This window comes from Malaya genurostris, chromosome 3 (genome assembly GCF_030247185.1).
Source record: "Malaya genurostris strain Urasoe2022 chromosome 3, Malgen_1.1, whole genome shotgun sequence".
NCBI lineage: Eukaryota > Metazoa > Arthropoda > Insecta > Diptera > Culicidae > Malaya > Malaya genurostris.
The window spans coordinates 96,936,710-96,952,077 of record NC_080572.1 but is presented as its reverse complement, the minus strand read 5'-3'; the positions used below and the strand labels follow the sequence as shown (position 1 = coordinate 96,952,077).

Below are 15,368 nucleotides of genomic sequence, written 5' to 3'. Positions count from 1 at the left end.
GATCAAAATAGGATGCTTCAGCGCTAACGTCACATATTCGTCAACATTTTTCAAAACAAATGTATCACCAACAACACATTTTAATTTTGGTCACTTTCTTAAATAATTGTGCGATTAAGATAAAGAATTGATTTCTAGGTAACGAAACTTGTACGATTATATCTCTGGAACCAGAAGAAACAATCATGTGATCTTTGAACTCGATTCACAACCCAATATTATATCGAACGAGTCTAAAATGACAAAAATCGGTTCATCCATATCTGAGAAAATTGAGCGGATGATGAGTTTTGTCGTTTAGTTCACTCAATTCACCAGAACCGTTAGTGACAGATACACTGAAACCTCAATTTACGTGCCTTATATATGTATATATGTATTAATGTAGACACGTGTTCCTGCATATATTTGTATATCTTATGTATATACATATGTTTTTGTACATATACGTGCACATATGTATACAAATATACATATAAAGAGTGTATCGATAGGTAGTTAGCAACATTCAAACAGTTATTACTCTGAAATGGCTTAATTTTTTGCAGAGTATTTTGCGGTACGGTTTATCGTTTCAATGATGAGTTGAATTGATCCGGAAACGCGAAAGAAAATTTTGCACAATTGGTGCTCAGAAACTGGTGTCACGTACAACGAAATTGCAAAACGGGTGAAAGTGCACCACACCAGTGTCAAAAATATTATCGAGAAGTTCGGTAAGACCTTTTCCATGAAGGATTTGCCCCGATCCGGCCGGGACTTAAAAGTGGTTGAGTACATCAGGAAAAACCCATCGGCGTCGACGCGGGATTTGGCCAAGCAGTGCAACACCAGCATCGGGATGATTCAACGGATCAAAGTTCGGAACTCCCTGAAAACGTACAAGAAACAGAAGGTGTCGATCGAAATATTCCCAGGTACAGCAAGTTCAGGCCAAAACAAGAGCGCGAAAACTGTATAACCGGATTCTACAGAATAAATACAGATGCATCCTGATCGACGACGAAACCTACGCCAAGGAAGACTCTCGAGCGCTGCCCGGACCGCAATATTATACGAAATCGGTGTACCAGGACCTGGACGACGCTGACACCACGGTGGTGATGGAAAAGTTTGGGCAGAAGGTGTTGGTCTGGCAAGCAATTTGTATCTGTAGTTTGCGGTCGTCGATTTTCTTCACGAAGGGCACAATTAACGCCAAGGTGTATGAGGAAGAATGTTTGAAGAAGAGATTGCTGCCACTGTACAGAAAGCATAAGGCTCCTTCTCTCTTCTGGCCGGATTTGACTTCAGCCCACTACGTCAACTCCGTTCTACAGTGGTTGTCAAAAAATAATGTACAATTCGTGGAAAAGGACATCAACCTACCGAACTGCCCGGATCTTCGGCCAATTGAAAGGTATTGGGCAATTGTCAAGCGGCACTTTCGGAAGGAAGGTACAGTGTCCCAAAACATGCAGGAGTTCAAAAAAAATTCGGACAGCTGCCACCAAGAAAGTCACAAAAGTAACTGTGCTGAATTTAATGAAGAATGTCAAGTCCAAAGTGCGAGCGTTTCACATAAACTAGGATTCAATATAATCATTGAAATGCATAAAAATGTAATTTTTCTACAATATATCGAAAACTGATGTCAAAATATGTTTTTTTTCGCTTTTTATTCAATAATCAATGTTGCTAACTACTTTTCGATACACTCCTTACAAGGCACATAAATTGACGTTTTTGTGTATTTGATCTTCGAAGATGATCCACGATTCAACAACTCTCAAACCAGCCTTAGTTTGATAAAATTGATTCAGCCTTCTCCGAGAAAATTGATCGGTAGTGCACTTACATACAAACACACACTCAGTGCGGTAAAATTTCATTTTCAATCGAATGATATCAGATGAAAACAAAAATTTATGGCCACTGCCGGTCAGAATATCCATACAAAAATATCTTCGACATTTTCAAGTGAAGCTCCAAGAATTCATCGTCAGTTGAATAATCGTACCTAGTCATTTGAAGTTTTGCTTACTCAATTTCAAGTGCCAAGCAGTCTAGCTGTTTCATTTTCTTCGTTCTTGGTAGTGAGCAAGTTCGAATGAATAGAATTATAAATGGAGTAAAGTATTAAAAATGAAAACTGAAAGAGGAAACTATTAATATATGTGTATTCTGTAATTGATATTTCAGCTACCTGCGTTGTCTTTCATCTATTATCTTGAATCAATTCGAATGTTTACATAAACTTTATTTGAAGGCCGCTCTCACACTATTGAAAGAGATATTTTGTTACTTCATCCTCTGATCTACTGACGGTGGTTAAACTGATCTTTGATTTGAAGAGAATCGATTGAAGGTACGTCAGCGAACGTTGTGTGTGTGTGAATGTGTGTGTGTATCAGAGTGTGAAGTTTACTGCCGTAGAGAGATCGCCAGTGTGTTTCACACTGGGGTACATGTGGGGGGGTACATGAAATTTCCGAAATCGAAAAAAAATTTTTGATGCCAAAAGGCTTAGAATTGCATGAAACGTCGAGATTTAGTGTCATCTCGTAAAAAACATTTTTTGAAAAAATCGACTTCTTGGGACTTCTATTTTTCCCAGAAAGTTGAATTTTTCAAAAAAAAAATTTTTTTTGAGATGACACTAAATCTCGACGTTTCATGCAGTTTCAAGAGTTTCGGCATCAAAAAAAAATTTTCGATTTTGGAAATTTCATGTACTCCCCCCTATGGTGCTTTTTCAAGATCGAAAATTTTCAAACCTTAACCACCGGGCAGCACCCCTTACGCATGTCCAATTTGGCTCAAATTTTGCATGAGGACATTTTTCGAGGTGCTCAAACTTTTGAGTATTAGCGCTTTACGAAATTAGAGGTGATCCCAAAAGATTGGCACCCTTATATATAAGAGCGTTAAAAATCAACGTGTTTTGTCGGTTACGTCACTTATACCATCATATATTTGGAACCAAAAGTCACAGCCATTTGATCTTTGAACTTGATCAATGGCCGGACAGTAGCTTTCAAACGAGTCCAAGTCTGTTAAAATCGGTTCAGCCATCTCTGAGAAAATTGAGCGCGTTCAAATATCTTCGAAAAGTGCACACACAGACATTTTCCGATCTCGTCGAACTGAGTCGAATGGTATATAACACTATGGGTCTCCGAGGTTCCGTTTGAAAGTCGGTTTTTCCAGCAATTCTAATACCTTTCTATAGAAAAAGGCAAAAAGATAATGCTGTGCATGTGTTGGAATTAAAAGAGATTCTAAAAACATTTTTCTATTCATGATTCGAAGATGGCGAGTTCCGGTTTATTGATATTTCTTGAAAATATTTACAAAATTAGTTTTTTTTTGGAACAGATTGTATGTCAGATAGCTCGTTACGAAATTCAATATGGTGACTTAATATATCGACATTTCCTGAAACCCCTTATTCATACTGTATGGGTTTTCAAGGATTACAAGTAAACCGGAAATCGCCATCTTGGAATTCAGAACCACCTCAAACATCGAACATCGTTTTCCGACATCTACTCATTAAATCCACGTTGAAAATATCCATATTTCAAGGGTTCTCATGGCGACCTACGGTTCATTCTCAATATCAATGAACCGGAAGTCTCCATCCATCTGGTATTTTGAAACGAATCAGGGCCTTTCGCCGAAAGCCGTTTCGCTGCAAGCCATTTCGCCGAAAGGGTTAATGAAAGATGATAGCGTTAACGCCCATTTTGTTGGCCTACAATTTTACTTCTTGAATAAAGATTGATTCATGAACCTCAGAAAGTAGTTCCCAAGAAAACTTGTTGACTATTAGCTACTAAGCATCAAAGTAATTGCATAGGTGTACCTACCAGGCAAATGTATGTGATATTTTCCGTTTATTAAGTGAAAATGAAAAAATATCTAATGCGGCTACGCCACATCGTTCTGGTTCATTTGCTGTCTGACCTCGCTGCCGCTCGTTCGAACCTAACTAAAGCAAAGAAACCTAGCTTTGAGTAGACCGGGCAAACGAGGCGGTTACAGGTTTGTATGCAAGAGGCCGCCGGCCCGGTCAGCGGCCGACTGGGGGTTTCAACATTCATTACACAAAACTTCTTCCACAAACCAAATTCCAAATAACATACATTTTTTTTATGAATTACCTCTATTTACGAACCTCGGTTGGTAGAAGAAGAGGTTTCGGTGTAGTTAAAATTCTTTTTACTGTGTGCACTTGTCACACTTTTCCTTCTCTCATTCTTATTTTTCATATTTGCATTTATTGGTCTAAAATAGTCCATCGAAAGTCGATTTTGCAAAAACACTATCTGCATCAGCGGTGATATTCAAATGCCATCAAATAGGTTTGAAGATATTGGTAAGGCAACTCGTGAATGCTGTTGGATAGATAAAGGTACGGAAACAATCCGTCCGGAATTGACAGCGAATGGACGGACGTCCGAGCATGTGTCATAGCAAAATGAAGGAAATTTAAGAGCATTGATGAAGGTGCCAAAGTTTGCAGTCTAGCGAACCGATCAACTCCTATCTGATCGAAAAGGAATTTTCCTTCTACGAAAAACGTTTCCGACCGCGCACCGGTCTGTCCGTCAGCAGTCATAAACGCAACCACCACAAAACAAGGCAAATGTGGGAAAGCGAGTTTTTTTCGTCTTCTTTCTTCTGTTAAAACGGGATGCTCACTTCAACATCTTAATTGATTTCTGATGGCTAGAGCTGTTGTGACGTGACGGTTGCCAAGATCTATTTCATATCGGCCGGAAAACCGAAAGCAGCGTGAGTGGCTATGATAAAGACGTGAGTACGGGTTAACTTTTCCTTGACGATACTCGTTAGTTATAGACATCCAAACGTCATAGTAGAGTGCCGGAATGATGAGATCATTCTCGAGCCCTTCCCATTTCGCCCTCGGTGATGCATCGTACCACAAGTGACTGACAGCATGCTAATATGACAAGCAGCAGACCCGGTGCTTTTATGTGTTACGGAGGGCCTTCAAAGGGGTTTGCCACGAAAACTCAACGGGTTTCGGCTGCCAGGGATGTCTTTTTTATTTCGGTGAGACGCTTCGCTGTCACTTGAGATGCTGCCAACTGCGTCCACCGACTGACGTCAGTTCATTGAGGCACTGCAACAGTTGAGGATGACATTCTTGCCTTATGCTGGCAGCGCAACGCCTTCATACAAAAAAACGCGTCATATCGTCAAAAGATTGCTGATGTCATTCAACTTACGCAGACGGTGAGAGTGAAACAAGTGCCAAAATAATTACACGTCAAAAGTTTGCATCTTTTACTGCAAATGACACGAAAATGGCGGAATTCTTACTCGTTATTAATTTGCGCGCTGCTTGTTAAAATAACTTTTCCTCCCTTGACTAATGTGAAATTGTCAACAAAAATCTTGCTTGTGAATGAATATCAACCGTTCCATTCAAAATCTTGGCCCTCCGGGTTGTTTATGAGAACGATTTTTTCTGCTCTGCTTAAAGCCACAATACCTGGTCGGCACTGCACAGCTGCGGGCGTGAATGAAAATTTTCACCGTCACTTTTCTTCAGCACCGCCGGGTTGCTACAAACGGTTGGAACGGTGTCACCGCTGCTCTTATGAAGGGAAAACAAATGACGACGGAAACACATCAAATTCGGAGCGAGCTTGAAATTAGGTCACATACTGCTACGTGGCGTTTTGTCAACGTAAGTCACATGTCAGAGCAACTCTTCGACTTAGTCATCGAGTTGGAAGTATCCGTTCCCGTAAATTAGAGCATCGTACCAATTTAGAGGCTTATCGTTGCGGGACTATTATTACCGACCTGTCCGTTGAATGAGAATGAGTTCTTCCATCGACACGAGCTTCCAGCTTTAGCTATCCGGATTTAGTTTTTACCTTAGAAGGTATCCAGAATCTTATAAAAAAGCAAAGACATCATATTAACAAGATATCCAGCTCTCACATTTCCCGAACAAATCATTGGCGACAACATTTTTTGCGAGCATGGCGCCCTCAGGCGAGTACGCATCGAATCTCGTACGTAAAAGTAGGGGAGAGAAATGTCAAATTCGTGCACGCCAAAATAGCAGCACTGCGCACCCATACAATTGACATGATATGTTGAATGTGACACCGTGCGATGGCGTTTCTGAACTGAAGATTTATTTCGCTCCAAGCTGACAGGGTCTGTAAAAAAGGAATAATTTTTACGGTCAATAGTGGCCCTTACACCAGACAATATTATTGTCAATACTCGTTATACATCAACAAAACTCAGAATATTGATCCAAATATCCAAATCCAAAGAAACCGGGTCATAAATTTAATTCTAGAATTATAGAACTGAGCTCATTTTCAGAATCCAAGTTCTGAATTTAGTTTTAGAACTGAATTTTGAACTTGAATTCCAAATTTGAATAAGATCTAAAAATCATACTTTGAATTTTGTTCATGAATTCAGAAGTTGTAATCTTAATTAATAATTCTAGATTAGATGTTATCATGCAAATTTGAAGATATAATTCCATATATTGACGAAAATATTTTAGAACTTTAGCTATTGATACCAGTACAGTTTCTAGATTCTGTGGTATTGTTTTGAACTGGCACTCCTGGCAGTTCTTCCACTGTTTGAACTGATGAGTCTCGCACATACTCACTACCCAAAACACACTCTATCAACGTATTCAATCTATTTTTCTATTGATTTTCGTGAATGAGCGCTGCTTTCCTCTTCTTAGATGGACGAGGCATTTTGAAAAGATTTCTATACATGAACTGTTTGTTTATTTTTTGCTTTCCATAGCGACGGTAAATAAGACAACAGGGTTGCGGATAACTAGGAGGGGAAGCAGTGTTTGAAATGGAAACTAGGCAAATGTTATCGTTGTTCTATAAATATTGAAATTTTAGATGGTGACGTACGAAAGTAGTTTTGATCCGTAATTTTAACTATATCAATGTGCGACTAATTGAAAATATTGCCATTTTTAGTGCATTTGAAGGTTTTTTCCTCTAATTATGTATGGCATTACTGCTAATATAGAAGGGTGGTATTACCAATACTAAACTAGGCCGACAAACTTTTTAACGTGGATTTTTGGAAAATTTTCAAAACCAGAACTGTGAGTTATTCAAAGGTTTTATAATAAAATGTTTAGATCAGAGGATAAGTTTACCGGTGAAGAACAACTCAAAAGGGTTTCATAAAGCTTACTTATGTCACAGAGCTATAATCAGCAGTTGAAATCTTGAGGTGAATGAAAATAATAACATTCTAAGAAGAAACCTTCTAATGAAGGTCCGAAAAAGTTTTGCACAAATCATTCTGCAGAGTTGATAATTTATCATAAACATATACGATGAGTAATTATGTCACCAAACTGCAGTAGCAATTATACGCAACATATTTACCCCTACGCGTAGAAAAAATGTGTTTCATGGTTTGTTTACATCAAGAGCAGGGCAAAATAGCGGAAGGTGGAGTGGGAGGGTAGGCGGTTTCTTGGTTGCCATTTGTGGCTCGCTTCCATGGTCACCTTAACGTACAGTATTCGTTAACCTTGCATCTTAAATTCAATATTGATCAAAGTAAGCCAGAAAACAGGAGCAGAAAAAAACAAAATAAACAAAAACGGAGAGGTTTCCTGGTACAGTGTTCCTTACAATCGAACATGAAATACAAACCGCTTAACAGATTAACAATATTTGATTGAAGAAAACGTTGAAAACTTCGTCTACTTTGGGAAATTCTTTTTGCTTTTGTCTGAAGTTTTCAACTGCTCCTATTTTATTACTTTGATAAATATTGAATTTAAGATGCAGGGTCAATGAATACTGTGTAGGTGCTAAATATATATTGGGGAATGTTAGGACATGCTTTTTTAAAAGTGTGTTTCCATATAAATTTAAGTTGTGGCTACTAATTTTTCTAATTTAGTGTTTTGACCATACTTTCAAACTTTGTTGAAATTGGTTCCACATATTTCCACATCTTCGAGATATTGATACTTGAATATGTAGTATTTTGTAATTAAATTGCTCAAAAACTTTTTAGTTTGTGAATTTAAAAATATGCAGTCTTTGACAAAAATATGTATTTTGATAGTTAAAATATAATTGTAGAACATCCGAAAATTCTAAAAATTTAATGAAAAAGGTTATGATGGAAATACTTGATTTTGGGGGTCCTTTATAAACAGTGCATCATATCTCGACACCAATGCATTTTAAATTGTTTATGTCTGTGGCACGTTTTCTTGTTTGAACATGATCTACAATTTTTCTAAAGACATAAATGCTCTATCTCGTATTGTATGTAAAATAATTTTTTTATCTCACTTGTAGGTGGATTAATGTCAACTTTGATTATATTGAAAGAAGCGGACTATTTCAAACAGAAATTCTTCTGGAGACATGAAAGCTCCAAACTTAACCCCTGAAGCAGAAATAAAAAGGCGGGTGGGTAATGTCAGAGACATAGCTGGATGTCTTGAATACGGAAATACTGGCACGCTCCCATCACTTTTCCGAATATCAGTTAGTTGATTGATTGTATGAATTGTGCAAGCTTTCCCCTTATTCACTAATAGAGTTTAAAGCGATGCACCTACTTTAAAATACAGATTAGTTACTTTAACAGCTACTATTCTACAACTATATATTCCAAACTTGAAACAATTCCTTTTTAATTTACTTATATAGGAGGCTAGGTACGACAAATTTGTAGTTTATTTTTATTGAAGCAATAAAGTTCGAAGATATCTGATTCTTCTCGAAATTTCAGTACGAGACAATTGCAATGGCCTGGTCTGAAATGTATCGACGATCTTCGGTTTTGCAAGAGTAATTTTAATTATAATAATGATAATGATAATATTAATAATAATAATAATAATAATAATAATAATAATAATAATAATAATAATAATAATAATAATAATAATAATAATAATAATAATAATAATAATAATAATAATAATAATAATAATAATAATAATAATAATAATAATAATAATAATAATAATAATAATAATAATAATAATAATAATAATAATAATAAAACAGATTCATCTGTATATATGGCAACCCTGTTACGCATGGCATATTTTCACACGACCCCATACTAGTATAAAAATGTGCTCATCACTTCCACTTTCGCATTGCCGTTCGGATTTGAATGTGTTGGTGACGGTGCAAATTATTTTAACTTCCATCTTGATGAATCTTTTGGTAGGAAATATTGAAAGTTTAATTGACTCTTTATGATTACCTGTGGCACTAAAAAGTGCCTTGAATTGTCACAATCAACAAAATCTGCATTTAGATCTGAGATGGTTCCCGTGTGTGTCTTGTTTCGGCAACAGCTGCTCAGAAAATGGTAGGAAAGCGACAAAATTCAACTAGTTCTTTATGATGATCCTTAGCACTGCAAAGTGCTTTGAATTGTCTGAAAAGCACTGAAAAGTGCTTTGAATGGGCCTTGCTGGACTTTTTGGCTGCCTTTCTACCGGTTTTCGGTACCATCGTGCTGACGGTGTCTCGTACGTTCAGAGTAGCTGTTTTTACTTAAATGACGCTATTTCTTTTTTCATTAAATATTTATTGTTTCTCTTTGATTACATTTCTGTATGATGTTACATGTCAAGTGATTTAGTAATGTTACTTTTCATCTTTTATTTTACGGTAATTTTCTTGTAAATAATTTTTAATTAATTTTTTTTTATCAGTTTAACTGAGAGACAGTTTGATTTATTGACGCTATTTCTCACATCACATTTCATTTTATACCTGCTACTGACAGCGGTGTACGGACAGCCCCTTTGCCAAAATTACTTTTCCTGTTCGCAGAACGGGAAACAGGGAGGCGACAGGTCCTCGATGTTGCTCTCGTGTGTCTTGTTTCGGGAACAGTTGCTCAGCAAAAGGTAGGAAAACTAAACCACTCAACTTTTATATGGATGCTCTTGTATAGATGCAGGCTGTCATGGGTTAAATCAAACAGGCTTTTCAATAGTGTACTATTGAAAAACTTTAATGTTGTTGCAATACACGTTCAAGTTGAAAATTTTCGATTCTATTGGTAGTTAGATTATATAAATCCTTCCACAGATCACTGAGCTATGAGCTTTCAAAATACGAGAAAGGCAAACGCGCCTTATGAATTATCCTCTTTGATATTTGTTTATAACAAACATTTCAGAAAAATTTAATTTTGAACTAATTGAGATTATGTGACGCAACTGAAAATTTTATCATAAAATTGTGATCATATTTCCGATGGCATGTAGCAAGAATTATGTTGATTCATTAGATACAACAGGAGATATTCACGATCAAAAACTTATCACTCTCTCAGAGGGTAAATTTTGAAAAGGCGCCCCATAGTAAAGTAAGTCGTTTTCACGACAAAAAACGCATGTTTTGACATGATTGGGACCGCTGTGCATCTGTGCAAAACTAATGGTTCGTTATTCTGTAGACGTGTCCAGAACTCAAATTGGAGTATGTGAAGACCGGACGATGAGTCCGGTACCCATTTTTGGCGTTCCTCTTTCAATCACGGTTTGTTATAAACTGTTAATTTCATCGATGAGTCGGTGATAGATCAGAGACATAGTGAACAGTGAACAATACCTTCTTCACATTTTCAGCATGAAAAATACTATCATCTTTATAATGTTCCGAGAAATAGAAATGGCTAATAACTACGTGAGATAAGATTATAATCAATTAGTTATATACTAACAAGGAAAATATTGTTTTCTCTATTCTTTCGGTTGCCTGGGAAATTTGCCGAACAGGAACATGCATATTGAGTCACTCAGAATGCAAAATTTAGCTTTAATTACATAAATATGCGTGCACGTTTGAATGGTAAAACATAATTGCTCCTTTGAATGAATATGTAAAGGACTGTGGAGCGTGCCCCGATCATAAGAGAAGAGCAAACGAATATCATAACTATAGTTCATTTAGTTATCATTGCTTATTTAGCTATCATAATGGATTGTGAAATGTTGCAAAAATTGCTGGAAATAGTAAAGTAATGAATAAATTTACAATGATAGCTCGTTTTGTTATTATTTTCTTATTCAGACAGTGAGAAATGTATGAAAGTATTAAAGTGCCGCTGTCAGCATTTTCTGTCATTTTTAGTATATTTTAGTAAGAAGTTCATAATATACACGAAAAACTCGAATTTTGGCAGAATAATGGATTGAAGATAGTAAACCCTGTTTAAATGATTTTGAGGGCTGAACAATTTATTCGAAGTATAATCTTTATATAAAAAAAGGATGTAAGTTTGTATGTTTGTATGTTTGTAACGCCATAACTCCGACGACTTTACGGATTGCCACCAAACTTGGCACAGATACTTCTTGCTCTTCAGAGATGGTCATAAAGATATTCCTAGGGGGGAGAGTGTGTCTTTAACATGGGGAGTCATGACAACATTTATCTAATTTGACGAGAATCTATACTTTTCAAAGATCATGGATACTTTTTTGTACGAATTAGATATGATTATAAGGGGGGTTGATGTAGTAAGGGCCTCTAAAAAGAGGTGTAATGATTGTAACGGAATAATTCCGGAACTACTCAACGGATTACTATAAAAATTGGCACAGATACTTCTTTCTTCAGATATGATCGTTAGGACATTTTCATAGGAGAGAGTGTATAGCAACTGTCCTTAATATGGTGTCCTTAAAATGGAGCAACGACGAAATTTATCTAATTTAAAAAGAACCGATATATTTCAGCAAAGCTCCATAACAACTCAGTAAATTATCACCAAACTTGGCACAGGTATTTCTTACAATTCAGAGGGTGTCATTAGAGTATATTTTGATTTTTCTCGACGAGCTTTAATATTCATTGCAAAGGGGGTGTAATTCGTAGCAATTGCCTCTCTCTTTTCTTATTTGTCGACAAACAAGAGAGGGGGAAGGATTCAGACTATGAGGAAGGGGTCTTGAAAATCAATTTCTATCTCTCATTTTTTGTAAAATAAGAGAGAGGCAAGAATTTCTAGGTCTTGCTAGATAGTATTAATATTGTTAATTTGAATGGAACGCAGGTTTAAAAAAAAATAAAAGATTTGGTTCTATTTCGAAGAGAAAATTAAAAAACTAAGAGACAATAATCTTAATCTGCCTATAAAAGCGAGTGTATGCAAGTTTCAGCATAACTACGAAACAACCAAACAAGTCGTCGCCAAGCTTGGCGCATGTACCAAAGGTGGAAATCGATACTTTTTGAAGAGCACGGATACTTTGTACACTATTCAGAGGTGGAGTTAAGGATTATCGTGGAGAAGAGCTGTAGCAAGTTCACTAAAAATAGGAAGTTCAATATAAAATTTATTCAACGAGAAACGATGTTTCTTGACAAATACAGATACTACTTTTATTTCAATGGAGATTATAAGGTTATTTTTGTAGCAAGTGCCCCAAACATGAGAAGTGTAAGGTGAAATTGATTGAATTTTACAGAAAACATAACAACATAAAACTGACCAAATTTGACGAGGATACCATGAAAATTAACATTATTGTGAGATCTGAGATGGGACACTGACCGTGAACAATCTGAACATGTACGTATTGTTTAATCGTTTAATCGGGTTGCCGTCTAAGTTATGAATTCGAGAATTTTTTTTCGAGGGATCCGGTTTTGTCCATTTCCCACATCGTCGCTCTTTGACGACTGTTTTAAAGTTTAAGCCTACATCACCTTGTAATTCCGAAACCGAAAGTCGCATCTGCACAACGTTTACGTTTCATTTACACCTAAGTTTATGAAAATTCACCAGTTAATCTCTGAAAAATCTTCACGGAGAAAATTCACTATTTTCCGGTACTTAGGGAACCGGAAACTGGGGACCGGTATAACTGTAGTGAGATTATTTGGTGATCTGTCAGCAAGATCTAGTTACTAGAAAAAATTATGATAAATTTTCAAGCAAATCGCAGCTCTCTACATGGTCACTTATGAAAAGCTAAAAAAGTCAATTATGAGGGTAATAAAATTTTTTGCACTTATCTCCCTGTAACTCCGTAACCAGAATTCGGATTCATATAAAATTCTTGAGCATTGTATAGGATCACAAGATCTTTCATATGAATCTAAGTTTATGAAAATCAGTTCAGCCAACTCTGAGAGAAAGTGCACACACATACAGATTTTGCCGATCTCGACGAACGGATTCGAGATTTGACACGGATTCGGATTTGACACTCGACCCTCTGAGTCTTGGTTTAATAGTAGATTTTCACAGTGATTGCACAACTTTTCTATATGGGAAAGGCAAAACACAATAATCAGCGAATGTAAATTGGTAAATCAATGCAAAAATCGGAGAAGTACTTTTGAACATTGGGTGTAAAAAAAAAAACAGACAAAAATTGTTCTAAAACATCTTCATTTCTAGAACCGTGCAAAAAAATTGTACACAAGAACAGGGGTATAGCTTCTGGTTAGCTGGTTCTTCCGAAACAAATGCCTATATCCGATTACTTTTGGGCCGACTGTCGTTTAGGAACGTAGCGTGGATCAGATCACGTAACAAATAAACAAATTGTTCTTCATTCGCAGTAAAATTCGGTCAAAACTAAACTTGTTCTTTCGATAGAAATGTTTGTTCGGTTCTCTCAAAATACATGTTTTCTAAAAAATTTAGTAATCTTAAGTCCGTGTTCGGTTTCTGCATTCAAATATACATACTTAAACTGCTTTTCTAAATTTAATTGTATTCATCCGATATTGACATATTAAAAGTTGTAAGTTAATTTAGAAACATGATAAATTTGTACATGCTTTTGGTTGTAAATTTAAGTGAATTGAAACGTAAACTTACATGATTTTCTCTTAGTGTGTCCCTTACAAACGTTTACAAAAAGGGAATAGACGAAATGGATTCCGGTTAACATATATTATGTTTATTCTTTACAAAATGTGTTTTTTGGGGGATAGGTCTTACTCCATACTAGTTCTATGGACATTTAAGATATTTTCTTTCTTTGTATTGTCGAATTACGGTCTGCAATACCCACTTGTCATAAAATTATATGTGTATCCAGAACTCTGTTAAAAAATTAGAAACTACAGCAGTGTATGAGAAAATGAGAACCTTTGACGGCGATAAACGTTTCTTAATACCCAAGGGCAACTCAAACAAATAATAAGTGATAGTAAGCAAAACCATCCCGTTCATATTCCAAGAAGGATTAGAAGGTTGCTTGTTGAAGTAAATTCAATATCTGTATCACCTCATTCACATTTAAAATTGGCAAAGTATTTTTTTATGCTCCAGAAATTATTGATTTTGTTTTTAGATTGATAATAGTAAACGCAGACCTGATTTTGCAATTCGATTATTCATTACCACGGAAGGAAAGAGACAAAAAATTAAACAGTTCGATGCAGCGATGAAAGCGTTCTCATATCTGTATGACGAAGTCGAAGGGCTTATAATATAATGGCTGTATTTCCACTCACTATCAATCGGATGCCATGGCCTTGAGTTGAAGCTACCGACTTCCACTTCATAAGCGTAGGTTCGAAACTATTTCATCTTTAACAAAACATGTTCAATATAATTCACAACTAATTTAGCCTTCAAGTATGCAATTAAGCTCACCCTCTCAATAATTTTTATGGCAAATTTCATACGCCTAAATGTTGGCTATAAATACATTAAGCTTGTGATTCTATTTTTAGATCAGCACGATTAAATCGTAGTAATCAAAATTGGGTTCATATACACATCAAGAAAGAAATTGGGTATAAACTAATATTCTTGTGGTATAGTTTTGGTATCTTAAATAGGTCAACTTGTTATGAATCTGGTATGCATGGTGTAAATTTTTGGTATTCAGTTTTGATATTTTAGCTCTTAATTCAACCTAACCAATACCAAACAGAACTATTTTGCTATTCTGAAAAGAATGACATAACATGGTCTTCGTTTGCTATTCTCTTCTGATCGGGTAAGCTTGTGATTCTATTTTTAGATCAGCACGATTAAATCGTAGTAATCAAAATTGGGTTCATATACACATCAAGAAAGAAATTGGGTATAAACTAATATTCTTGTGGTATAGTTTTGGTATCTTAAATAGGTCAACTTGTTATGAATCTGGTATGCATGGTGTAAATTTTTGGTATTCAGTTTTGATATTTTAGCTCTTAATTCAACCTAACCAATACCAAACAGAACTATTTTGCTATTCTGAAAAGAATGACATAACATGGTCTTCGTTTGCTATTCTCTTCTGATCGGGATGTATTTCATATCCAAGTCATTCTCTCTTCATGTTTGTTCTTCACAATTTCCCCTGCTGAATGAAAGGGTTGCTAACAGCT

At 35.9% G+C, this 15,368-nt stretch overlaps 1 protein-coding gene across 2 annotated transcripts in view; it reads right to left on the bottom strand.

Moving 5' to 3' along the window:
* Positions 1-15,368, bottom strand: part of LOC131437191 (nyctalopin-like) — a 344,861-nt gene that overhangs the window by 283,528 nt on the left and 45,965 nt on the right. The gene's annotated exons all lie outside the window — the stretch shown is intronic.